Genomic DNA, 12,526 nt, shown 5'->3' with positions numbered 1-12,526 from the left:
GGGCGAGGGGAGGGAGGTAGCGGTGGGGGAGGGGGCATCTGATGGGGCAGGGGTGGGGGGGCTGCATGGTCTGCCACTGTGTGAGGATCCTCACTGCGATTTTGAGGAACCACAAACTTCCAGAGGGATAGAATCTTTTCTGTGTTTTAGCAAAAGCCAACCATTGTGTTTCTGTCTCCTCGCCTTCAAATAAGGGACTAGAATCTAGATGAATAGTAAGATGTCTTCCAGCTCTGGGATCCATGATCATAATCTCACCATAATCCCTTCAGGACTGGACTGTTTTGCAAAATAGAATAATTACATTTGTAAGTGACCGGGCTTGTTGAGGAGGCTGGCCATGCAACAGGTTGGGGGCACAGAGAGGGAACTTGTGGGCATCAGCTCGGGAGATACGAGGATGTGGGCAAAGCAGTGGCAGAAATTGGAATGAGTTCAAAAAGAACAATTCTCATTTTGTTTTGCTGGAGCAGAGAGACCTGATGACAGAGTTCAAGATTATAATGACTCAGTGAATATTTAAACACGGTTATTTCTTCCTTTTTCATTAAGCCTTTTCAATGCAGAGATCTGTAAAGCTCCAAGGTTTTTAAGGTTGGAGATGTTAGAGAAAGAAACACAGTGACATGAAACCAAATGATGTAAGGTGATGACATCAGCGTCAGAAAGCTGTTGCTAAGGTGAAGTGGTTTTTCTCTCTAATCCAGATGGAAGGCTCAATAATTGCCCATTTCTGGTAAAGAATATATCCATGACATGATCTCTTTTCTGTAGCAGATAAAACAAAGCCAGATGCTTTCTCTTTGCACAAATTATTTTTAAAATAAAGATTAAAATTTTATTATAAAACACAACACATGTTCTTGGAAGAAAATTCAGAACATTTTATATAAGTTTGAAATTTTTCATTTATCAAGAATATATACTGAGGTCTAAATGGATAGCAGAAGGAGATCATTTGATGAATCAACCTGAAAAGAGGTAGCCATATTTTTGAATTTAGAAAGGGAAGATAGGGAAACATCTAGAAGCGAAAAGAAGGATCTGGCCCCTTATGATTGCTGATGGAGGGATGGTGGTGAGGGGTGTTCTGGGTGTGAAGAAAGAAAGACAGAAGCCAGACTGAATCAGACTGAAGAGTGGATGGAGCCGTTAGTACAGAGAGAACAGGGCATCGCCAAGAAATAACTATTAAGAAACAAAGGGTAGAACTTAGTGACAAGTTGGTGGCCAGCGCAGTTGAACACAGAAGCCCCTCTCACTCTAATGTCTTCCAGAGTTCTCCCCGGACCCTGGAGTGTGCATCTTCTGCTTGGAACACATTTCTTCAGAGGGCCCATGACATGCTTCCTTGACTCGGCTAATCTCTGTCATGGGATTTTCTCAACGTGGCCTGTCCTGTTTATGCAGTTATCCCCCCAGTTCCCGCTCAGATTGTCTGATTCCCCCTTTGCTGTGTCCCACTGTTCCTTCTATTTTTTTTTTCCTTAACGCTTAACACTTTCTGATTCCTGTGTTACCTGTTCTGTTCTATTTAGAGCCAGCATGTTGCAGTGGTAAGGAAATGGACTGTGGAGCCAGCCTGCCTGGGGACAGTGGGTTCCACCACTGGCTAGCTCTATAGCCCCGGAAAGGTTACTTAGATGCTCAGGTAACCTTTCCCATCTGTAAGATTGGGATAATAACAGCAGGTATTTCATAGTGTTGTGCTCAACACATAGTAATTGCTAAGTAAATGCTTAATAAATAAATCATCTCTACCGGCCGCCAACCTCCAAGACTAGGAATTCCCGAGAAGCACTTGTCATGAATGGCATTTGGTGGAGGAAAGGGATGAGTAACATGTTTTCTATAAATTGGTGTTTCTCTTGGAACATAGAGTTTAGACGGGATGAAGATTTGAAAGGGTAGTTATGCCCCTAGGTCCCTACACAGCCACCAGGGGCCCTCTGCTGGCCAGGAATACCTGGGCAAATGGTCTCCGAGATTTGACTGAGGAAGAAAGCTGTGAAGGTCTGGTCCAGCCAGGATACCCTGGAGCCACAGGAACTTCAGGGTAACTGTGGTGCTAAGAAATGACTGGAAAGTAGCATCGAGTCATGGTAGATGCCTCACGAGTTGTTGACAAAGTTGAGGACCTTTTTAAAGTAGGAAGATGGAGCATCAGAAAGAAGATGTTGAGTTGAATGAGGCAAGCAGATATGGGTATGGCCCAAAGAACAGGAAGGAAAAAAAAAGATTTATCCGGACTTGTATTTCCCAAAATGTATCCCCTAGAATATCATACCAGTTAGATGTTTTTCAAATAAGAGGGTCTGTGATAAAATAAATCCTCAAACGTGGCAAACTATATACCCTTTTTTTGGAGATTCACAAAGCACATTCCCAGAATAAAAGCTCTGAGAAGTCCTTTGGTGAAAGCACATGTTTAATGGCTCTTCCAACATTTCCCGAACCTACTTGGCTGTGGATCCTTTTCTTTGGGAACATTTTGAGACAAGCATCCATAGATCTTGCTTCTGGGATCACTGTGTCATTCTTTAAGCTCCTCGGGGTCATGCCTGTATCTTGCTCATCTTCAGATCGTCCCTGCCTTGGTTGGAACCAATATATGGCAAGTATTCGATAAATCCTAATCAGATGCATAAAGAAGGGGATCCAGGTAGGATGGCAATCCTGGGAGAACCAAAAAGAGGTGGAGTGGGGACTGGGAGCTTTGGAAAAAGTTTCATATAATGGTAGAAAATCAAAACCAGTTGCATTCATTCTTTAAATGCAAGCTTTAATCCAAGTTGCACCTGTTATTTCCCACAGCTAGTCCAGCCTTTCACTCAGGGATGATGGTGTCTCCTCTAGTCCACAAGCTCACATACCCCGAGCCCGTGACCTCACCAAGATCACCTTTTTCGTCAAGCCCACCCACTTCTCAACCTTCTGGAAAAGAGGACACTCCCATTCCATTAAAGACCCTGTCTCGGGAGCTGGGCTGCTCCTGAAACATCAGTGAACCATAAAATCTCAACTCTACAACAGCACACGCCATTGGGCGGCACTCAAGTTGTTCTCGATGGTGGGGGGGGGGGGTTGACTCTTCCCTGGTTTCCACATGCATGATTCCCAACAACCCTGGGAAGTACCTAAGGAGGTACTCTGATGCTTGGCCTCAAACACAGTTTCTTACTCATCCTCTACCATAGTTCAGTCTGCCAACATTTTCTTCATTTATTTAACAAACATGTATTATCAGTCCCATGGGTCAGGTTCTATCATAGGCACTTGGAATATACCAACAAACAAAATAGTAAAAGCCCCCTGCCTGTGGGGGGCATGGGGGGCTTATATTCTAGTGGAGGGGATCGACAACAAACAGTAAAAGTCGATTATACGTTATGACAAATGGGGGCAGAAGCTATGGAAAAGGAAGGAAAAGTAGAGGAAGTAGTTCTCTTCTCATCCAGTTGCTGCTGGACCCTTGTCCAGCTTGACCTCTCATTCAGAAGATGGGCAGGAGATAATGGATGAAAGAATCTTCCAAGTCGTCCAACAGGGGCAAGAGAATGCCAGACACCTGAAGCATTTCAGGTTTGGGGGATTCTCTTCTCTGTCGTAAACACCACATTAATACAAAGAGGTGGAGACAGGGTCTAAGAATACTCATCCTTTATTACAAGTAAAATTAGATTATAGTGCATATGAAGGAAGCATGGTAATTCCCCAGACTGCCTAAGAGAAAAGAGGGATGAGCAGCAAAAGATATGTGTGGTCTTAATGAAGAGGACTAATCGGGAAAAGTCTCACCGTTCCTTCCTCTTTACACTTATTTCCAGAATTCACCATTTTGAAAGACAGTGGTCACTGGCAAGTGTCTTTCACCATGAATAGCCAACAGTATCATCATCCTCTTTGTCTCCTAGTCTCTTCTCTTTGCCCCACAAGCATCTGAAATTCTGGAGAACTGTAAGCCTCACCTGCATCTCAGAAGCTTGTTTTCAAATGACCTCAGTTTCAGGGCTGGCGTGTCCAGCAACCTTTGACCCCGTCTTCTTTCTGCAACTTCAAGTGCTCTTGGACCTCAGGACAGGAGGCCTGATGCAAGTATCACGCCAGAAAACAAACACAAAACCAAAAACAATGGGACAGTTGACATTGGCCAACCCATGCCTTAGTACGTGGTTCACAAACTGTGCTATGAGTCACCCCGGGGAAGCTGCAGTGAACTCGCAGGGGTTCCGTGAGACATTTTCTATTTCCAGGGAAAACACAGCAGTATCTCAAAATGTGTCAGATGGTGTGCAAATTACTAATTCAAGGTAATTCAGTTTCAGTATGAGACTCATGCTACATTCCTTTCAATGATACCATCTATCTTTGCAAAGTTGGATTTTTAGCAGTGAGGAATATGAAAAGCAAGTACTGCACGAAAATCATTGTGGACCGGTAAATGAAGCGTAGTGGTTCCAGTCTGATTTCAGGCTTTGAGAATTGTATGCAGTGCCCAATAGGCACGCACAATCTATTAATATCTCATTAGGGTTATTTAATAATGAAATAAAAATACTACTTTTTCTTCCGAACTTTTTCTATTAATTTTTCAAACAGCTACAAAGTTGTTAAATATAAACAGTCAACTAAGTTGTTAGGACCTAATTACTTATTAAATAGAACATTTAGGTATTTCTTTTGGCCTAGGAGCATGGTGAAAAAAATACAGGATGTCAAAAGTGCTACAAAGCAGGAAAGTGTGGAAATCTCTACTTTAGTGATCATGTTTTGACATAATCACTCTTCAGTGAAATCTCGCTAGAATTCTAGAACCTAAGGATGATGATAAAATCAGCAGTAGTAATAGTAGTAGCTAAGATATATTAATAATTAATTATGGGGGCGCCTGGGTGGCTCCGTCGTTGGGCGTCTGCCTTCAGCTCAGGTCATGATCCCAGGGTCCTGGGATCGAGCCCTACATCGGGCTCCCTGCTCCGCGGGAAGCCTGCTTCTCCCTCTCCCATTCCCCCTGCTTGTGTTCCCTTTCTCGCTGTGTCTCTCTGTCAAATAAATAAAATCTTAAAAAAAAAAAAAATAATAATAATAATAATTAATTATGTTCCATGTTTTATGAGGTTTTCTCAGACATCATTTTATTATTTACATGCTTTATGCAATTTATTTCATTCTGTTTTCCTTACCCTAGAAATGTTAGTCCTGATTTTTCCCAGAGTCTTCTGCTCCTGGACCCATGGAGAACATATAGGAACCAGTTGATCTTCCTTGCAATAAATTCAATTGAAAACACTATAACTTTTTTCTGACAATCATAAAACCAAGTTTTCTATTCCCTGCTACATTTTCAACAATTTGCACATTAAAAAAAAAAACAAGCAAACAAAAAACTACCAATCTTTTCTAAAGTATGCAAATTTTCTCCAGTAAAAATCCATCAATCAAAATTAATTCAGCACTGCTCCATGCTAGGCACTGTGGAGGATACAAAAAGGTTTTAGTGCATGGTCTCTGCCCTCAAGGAACTTGTGGTAAGGTTTCCACATAAAACAACTAGAGGAAAATAAAGAACAGTATATACTAAAGGACCAAGTAGACACATGTAGGCTAGAAAAGCATACCGGGAGATTATACTGAGAGAGACCGAACTGTCACAGACCAGGCCCATCTGCAGTGGGCCTTTCTGTCTCACTTCTCTCTTGGCTGTAAACAACCTTCTCCTCCTTTTAAGCCCTCTCTTCTGAAAAGTCAACACTTCCATCTGTTCTAGGACACCTACCCTTTTCCACTCAAAGGAAGATTTTGTTTCTATGGAGATCACCTCCATTTTAAACATCATCAGAGATAAGTTTCCTCTTGACCATGAGCTTGCTAACTTTGGTGCATCCAACAAAAGGAGTGATCTCCTAACTGCACTGTGCCTTTTAGCTTTTATATTATTTCCTCTTTCCCTTCTCTAGCCTTTTTTTTTTTAATACGTATGTAGGCTACATCCATTGTCCCTATGCCTTCCGTGCCTTCAGTGTCGATTTTTTTTTTTTTTAGAAAGGAGCACTCGAGTGGGGGTGGGGAGGGCCAGAGGGAGAGGGAGAGAGAGAATCCCGAGCAGGCTCCAGGCCCAGCGCAGAGCCAGACACAGGGCTTGATCTCACAACCCTGAGATCATGACCTGAGCTGAAGCCAAGAGTCAGACGCTTAACTGGCTGAGCCACCCAGGTGCCTGCCCGTTCACTATCAATTTTTTGCTTGAACCCTGCATTTCTCTTTGCCACTGTGTTACTAGTGTTATTTTTAAGTTTATCCATTTAACCATTCAACAACAATTTAGTGTCTGCTATTACATCACCGCATGTTCTAGGTACTGGGGATAAACTGATGACCAAGAAAGACATGGTCACTTCTATCACAGACACTAGTGAGATCATAAGTAAGGAAACTATATTCACAATACACTGTGATAATTGCTATGGTGAATACAATGTCAAGGGGCCAAGGAAGTCATGGTGGTCAGGGAAGGCTTGCTGGAAGAGGTGATATGTACATTGAGTATTGCTGGATGGAAAGATGTCAGATGGGCATAAAAGGAATCAGAGCTGTTTCATAAGAAGGAATCCAGGCTGTAAATTAGCAAGAGAATAATACATTCTAGGGATTAAAACTGGTTTAGTAATACTGGGTATTAAGTAGGAGGGAAGTAAGTTCAAGAGGAGTGGTAAGAGAATATACTCAAGAATTAGGCAAGGAGTTTGTCCTGAAGATAACGGGTGTCACTGAGTGACTATGTAGATAATGACATGATAAGATTTGTGTTTCCATTTGGCTGTGGTATGGCTGTTGTATGAAAAGTGAGGGCCAAGATTGGAAGCAGGGAGGTGAAGAGAAGACAGAAGAGGATGAGGACTTGAACTAGGGACACAGCAGTGAAGATGGGGAGACATCAATGAATTCAAGAGATAGGAATCTATAGGACGTGGGAGTATTTGCATGTTGGCAGTGAGACAGAGGCGGGCATCAAAGATGGTGGCCCCATTCACTAACGTGGGAGACATAAGAGCAATGTGTTCCAATAGAATAAAAAATAAGTTAGGGACAAGGTGAAAATGAGTTATCTCTGGTCCATTCAAGTGATAAATTGGGCATAGAGGTCAAGAGAAAGGGACAGAGTTATAGATCTTGAATTCATCAACCTGGAGGAGATAATTGACAACTTCTGTTGGACAAATATCTATGGTTTTGATTCCTCTGGCCACCTTCTTTACTTTGACACAGTTCATCACCTTCTTGACACTTTTTCTGTTTGGTTTCTCAACATTCTCCTTTCTATTTAGTATATCATGACTTCAATAAACATTAATTTTCTTTCCAGAGTTTCAAGGCTTCCACAATTGAGTTATAGACAGAAAGAGGAAGAGAAGAGGAAGAAGGGTCAGGGGAGAGGGGGAGGAACGGGAGGCAGATGAGAAAAAGAAAAAGAAAGAAAAGGGGCGCCTGGGTGGCTCAGTTGGTTAAGCGACTGCCTTCGGCTCAGGTCATGATCCTGGAGTCCCTGGATCGAGTCCCGCATCGGGATCCCTGCTCGGCAGGGAGTCTGCTTCTCCCTCTGACCCTCCCCCCTCTCATGTGCTTGCTCTCTCTCATTCTCTCTCTCTCAAATAAATAAATAAAAAATCTTTAAAAAAAAAAAAAAGAAAAGAAAAAGAAAGAAAAGTCCAGCTTGGATCTGCAGTATGTTGTATTGATCAATTCATTAATTCAAAACACATATTTATTTATTTATTTATTTAGTTGTATGGTTTTATTAACACAAATATGATATGCACAACAAGCCGTCTATTCATTTTCTTCGTTGCACAGCCTGGCATTGGGATTGGTGACTCTGATTGCCAGCTGGGCTGCTCTTTCCACAATAGCTTTGCGGTTCTTGGAGGAGACATTGTGAGCAATCTCTGCACAGTAAGCTTTGTTGCCCATCAGCAGCACTTCAAGCTCCTTGACGTTGTGGACTAGGAACTTCCGGAAGCCACTGGGCAACATGTGCTTTGTTTTCTTGTTGCTCCCGTAACCAATGTTGGGCATCAAGATCTGGCCCTTGAATCTTCTGTGCACCCTATTGTCAGTGCCTCTGGGTTTCCGCCAGTTGCGCTTAATTTTGACATAGCGGTCTGACTGGTGCCAGATGAACTTCTTGGTCCTCTTTTTAATGATCTTGGGCTTCACCAGAGGTCTGAGGGCAGCCATGATGCCCAGTAACAGATGGCTGCCACCTCCGCAGGCAGTGCCGAGGAAGAGCCAAAACACATATTTATCATTGCGCATCTCCTGTCACGTGCCAGGCACATACTCAGTTGGATGTTGGAGAGACAGTAGTGGCTTCTGATGCTGGTCAGCTGGCTGAGAAGATAGATCTTAAGTAATTAACCAAATAAACGTATTCCCATGCCCTATAAAAAGTGCTATAAAGTAAACAACATCTATAAAATCTTGCTACTCAAAGAGTAGTCCATGGACCAGAAGTAGCAGCATCACCTGGGAGCTTGTTAGCAATGCAGAATCTCAGTATCCACCCAAGAACTACTGAGATAGAATTTTAACAAGATCCCTGGGGGATCTGCATGCACATTAAATTCAAGAAGCACTGCTCTGGAGTGCACAGGCTGGAAGAGAAAACAACAGGTGGGACGTAAACTCATCGTGGGGTCAGGGAAGGTCTCCCTGAAGAAAAGGCCACTGATTAGGCTAGAGAGGTAGGTCAGGGCTGGATAACATGGGACCTTGTAGACCACGCTGAGAACTTTTATCTTGTTCCCCAGCCCACGCTGCCATAACAGAATGCCCTGTGGACGAGTGGCTTAACCAACAGAAATGTACTTTCTCAGGGTTCTGGAGGCTGGAAGTCTGAAACCAGGGGACAGTATGGTCAGGTTTTGGTAATGGCCTGCTTCCAGGCTTGGAGATGACTGCCTTCTTGCTCTGTCCTCGCTTGGGTGAGAGAGAGAGAAAAGATCTCTCTCCTTGATATCTTTTCTTAGAAGGGCACTAATTCCATCATGAGGGCTCCACCCTCATAACCTGATTATCTCCCAAAGACCTCATCTCCAAATACCACCCCACTGGGGCTTAGGGCTTCAACATAGGAATTTGGAGGAGACACAGCTTAGTCCATAGCAAAGATTTTGGGCAGAGGACTGTAGGTAGAATAATCAGAATTCTACTTTTGAATTCTTATGTTTACTGATATGTAGAGAAGGGACTGAAGGGGTCAAGAAAATATGCAGGAGGCCAGCTAAAAGTCTGTTTTCATAGTCATAGTGAAAGATATGGATAGCTTGGACCAAACCGCATTGGTGGAGACAGGGCGAAGTGAAACATTTCTAAACATCTAGGTGCCGAACCTGACAAGCTTTGATAATGGATTTCATATGGTGTTTGGGGAGAGAGGATCAAGAATGACCACCAGGTTTTTGCTTGTGCAAATTGGATGGATAGGATACCAATTCTTGAGATAGGAATCATGAAATCAGCAAGTTTACTCATGCCATGCTGCTAGATATGACAGAAATGTAGAAATAAATATAAGAGTGGCACATTGATCACGTGCCAGCCGCTGTATAGATGTTTTAAGTACATTATCTTAATATATCGTGCAAACCTTGCCTTCTGGGGTGGGGAGATCAGCTCATCATTAGGGGGTTAATGGGCTGGTAAAATGAACAGTGCCAGCATGCTTTCAGAGGAGAAGAACATCAGAGAAGACGATGTGAACAGAGAAGCCATAACAGAGGAAAGAGGATGCAAGTTGAGGTCTAAAGGTTGGATGAGATTTTGTTAAGTGAAGCTCTTGGGAGTCAGGTCTAGGGATGGACTGCGGGAGCCAGGTCTCGGAGAAATAAGCGTGACTCCATCAAAAAGTTCACTTGGGAAAACAGGGTAGAAAAAGTTGAGTGGAAAGAGAGAGGCCAGATCATGGAAAATCCTTCAAAGTCTGTAATTTGGATTTTAAAAGAGAAAACTTTGAATATGAAAGGAACATGACTTTACATGACGGGAGAACCCGTCTGGCAACAGGGAATCTCGAACATGGGAAGGCTTGCGTCCCAGAAGCCAACTTACGAGCATTTGTACTATCCAGGTAGCAGGTCAGAGTTCTGAACTAGCCCGGAGGGAAAAAAATCAATGAGATCTAGTTTCATTGGATGAAGGTAGGAGAATGAGTCAAAGATGACTAAAATTTCAGGAATGAAATGAAGGTCATGGTAGTCTCATTGTCTGAATCAGGGAGATGGGGAAGAGGAGATTCGTAGACCTGTGATGATTGTCCATTTGCAGGCAGTATGATATTAAGTATATCGATAGCTAAAAATAATTGTCTACCTGTTTGACCACAGAGATTATTTAAATTTTCAGTAAAAATTATAGTAGGCAAAAGCCTAAAAGTTATATATGATGGATTTACATCGGGATGAAAACTGTCGTAATCCTCATTAGAAGTATAAAATCCAAGGGGGGATAACGCATGATAGTCTATTGAAGACATAGCCTACACATCATATGAAACCTTGTGTTTCAAACTGCAGTTAGCAAAATCAAAGGAAACCACTACCGTCCACCTCAACTGTGACATCGTTACCGATGCACTGAGCAGTTGCTCGTAAACAACAGTGCATTGGTTCAACCTTTCAGATGAATGGGGCTTTGTTCCTGCTTTGGTTTAGTCATGGAGGCATGACACTTCATTTTTTAAATTCAAAATGTTGTGTTTCAGTGGAAGGAAAATATATGCTTTTTGTGTTCTCCAAATGCCATATGGGTTTTTTTTGTTTTGTTTTGTTTTGTTTTGAGAGCATGCAGGAGTACCGTTGACTGGGGGAAAAAATAAGTGACCCATACCAACCTTTCCGTTTCTCTTTTCCTGCTTTTTCTCGGGGAACTTCAGCACCTCTAGACAACCTTTGGGGAGTGGCACCCAATGATGCCCCTTGGATCGCGTGCCGTATGCATTCCCCTGTGACTATCTTCCTGTAATCACTGCTTCATTAATGACAATATGGACCAATGCACAGTATTTATCAAATGGTACCTGAGGTCCCTTAGGATTAGGGGAAAGGACACCTAATCCTCTCTGGGGTGCCTGCCAACAGGACAAAAGGGTAATGTGTAGCTATCAGTTGTATTGTTCAGAATCCCCTAACTGAAGACCCCAGTGGTTGGAAAAACTTAGATGAAAGCTCTGGGAGCTACAGGAACTAAGCACTGCAGTCACAGCTGTTCTTCAGGGAAACTGCGTGCGAGGGGGTTAAGCATGTTTTGATTTTGAATATGCACTCGGGCTAACACCGTCTCCCCCGCTAAGAGAAATCATCTGTAAAATGCTCTGCAAGGTATCCCCGCCCGTGGTCGACGTGCAGTTCCTTCCCACCCACCCCCCCCACCCCCCCGAAAAACAAATCCATGCTTTGTCAGCCGGGAGCATGACTTCAGTTTCCTGTACGACCTGGATCCCTTTGGAATCTGCGGAGTTGGTATTTCCGCAAGTATTTGCAGTGCCGCCCAAGCTTGAGGCTGGCTGTCTTCAAGGGTGTTTTCTCCAGCTACCCCTCTCTCGGCTCTGCCAATTATGTGCCACTTTGTCTTGGTGCTCTGATTGCTTTCTTCTGAGAGGGAAATTCCTCTTTCATCAGTATGGATGCACTGTTTTCACACACGGCCGGCGCTGTGTTGCTGTGTCCGTCACCCTATGAGGGCCGGGCTCCGACGAGCAGGGCTGACGAGCTGGCCGGCGATTGGCCGCCCGCCCCGCCGCGGGGAGGGGCTTGTCGGGAGGAAGGGCTGCAGCTTTACAGCAACAGAGTTTAGACTGTCTTTGCTTCATCATCTGAAGGCAAAATTTTCCAGCTACGGCAGACGGCTCTCAGAGTACAATACGCAGGGAATGAGGACTATTTACATGGAAATTTCTTCCTCATGATGCCGCGGAGAAGCCTCCTCGGCCGCCCGATTCTGCCAGATGTTCCCGGGGTTACTGTAAACGGGAAGAAGAGGCAGAGCTAAACAAGGTAAGAGAATCATCCCCCCCTTCCCTTTTTTTTTTTTTTTTTTTTTTGAATGTTTAAAGAGTTTGCTGCAGTATGCTGCATTCCATGTGTGTTGCTTCGGGAAGCCAGGGAAACCGGATTCCACTAATTCAAATGTAATACTTGCAGGGGACCCTGGAGTTTTACGTAACATTCTGATTTGAGGGAAAGACATGGCAAAGCTTGAATCGATGCCGCCTGTCTGGGGTGAGGCATAAAACGAGTTTTTATTCCAAGAACAGATCTATTTATTTCTTCAACAGAAACCATTTGAATTCTTGGGAGCGTTCTTATTTTCTCGGTGGAGAGCGTTCTCACACTGCCATCGTTAACTCCCGAATAAATAAAGTTTACATTGATCCTATTATTTGAAAAACGGGCTTGTAATTAAGAAGAAAAAGAAAACTTCGCAGTGAATCATCATCGGTGGAACGTTTAGCTAAAAAAATATATATATA

The 12,526-nt window shown here is 43.3% G+C and overlaps 1 protein-coding gene and 1 pseudogene across 9 annotated transcripts in view; one reads left to right on the top strand and one right to left on the bottom strand.

Annotated features, from left to right (window-relative positions):
• Window positions 1-7,812: 7,812 nt before the first annotated feature.
• LOC118523282 (large ribosomal subunit protein eL32 pseudogene) lies at window positions 7,813-8,328 on the bottom strand (annotated as a pseudogene).
• Window positions 8,329-11,813: 3,485 nt separating this feature from the next.
• The window catches only part of MBNL2 (muscleblind like splicing regulator 2), a 155,501-nt gene continuing 154,788 nt past the window's right edge, over window positions 11,814-12,526 (top strand). For 4 of the 9 annotated variants that reach the window (XM_078070177.1, XM_078070172.1, XM_078070174.1 and 1 more), the window contains exon 1: window positions 11,814-12,050. The gene's annotated coding sequence lies outside the window, so the exon portion shown is untranslated. The remainder of the gene's footprint in view (window positions 12,051-12,526) is intronic. The other 5 variants (XM_078070178.1, XM_078070179.1, XM_078070175.1 and 2 more) reach the window with 2 other exon arrangements.

This window comes from Halichoerus grypus, chromosome 4 (genome assembly GCF_964656455.1).
Source record: "Halichoerus grypus chromosome 4, mHalGry1.hap1.1, whole genome shotgun sequence".
Classification (NCBI taxonomy): Eukaryota; Metazoa; Chordata; class Mammalia; order Carnivora; family Phocidae; genus Halichoerus; species Halichoerus grypus.
The sequence above is the reverse complement of the archived record's forward strand: the minus strand, read 5'-3'. Positions and strand labels throughout refer to the sequence as shown.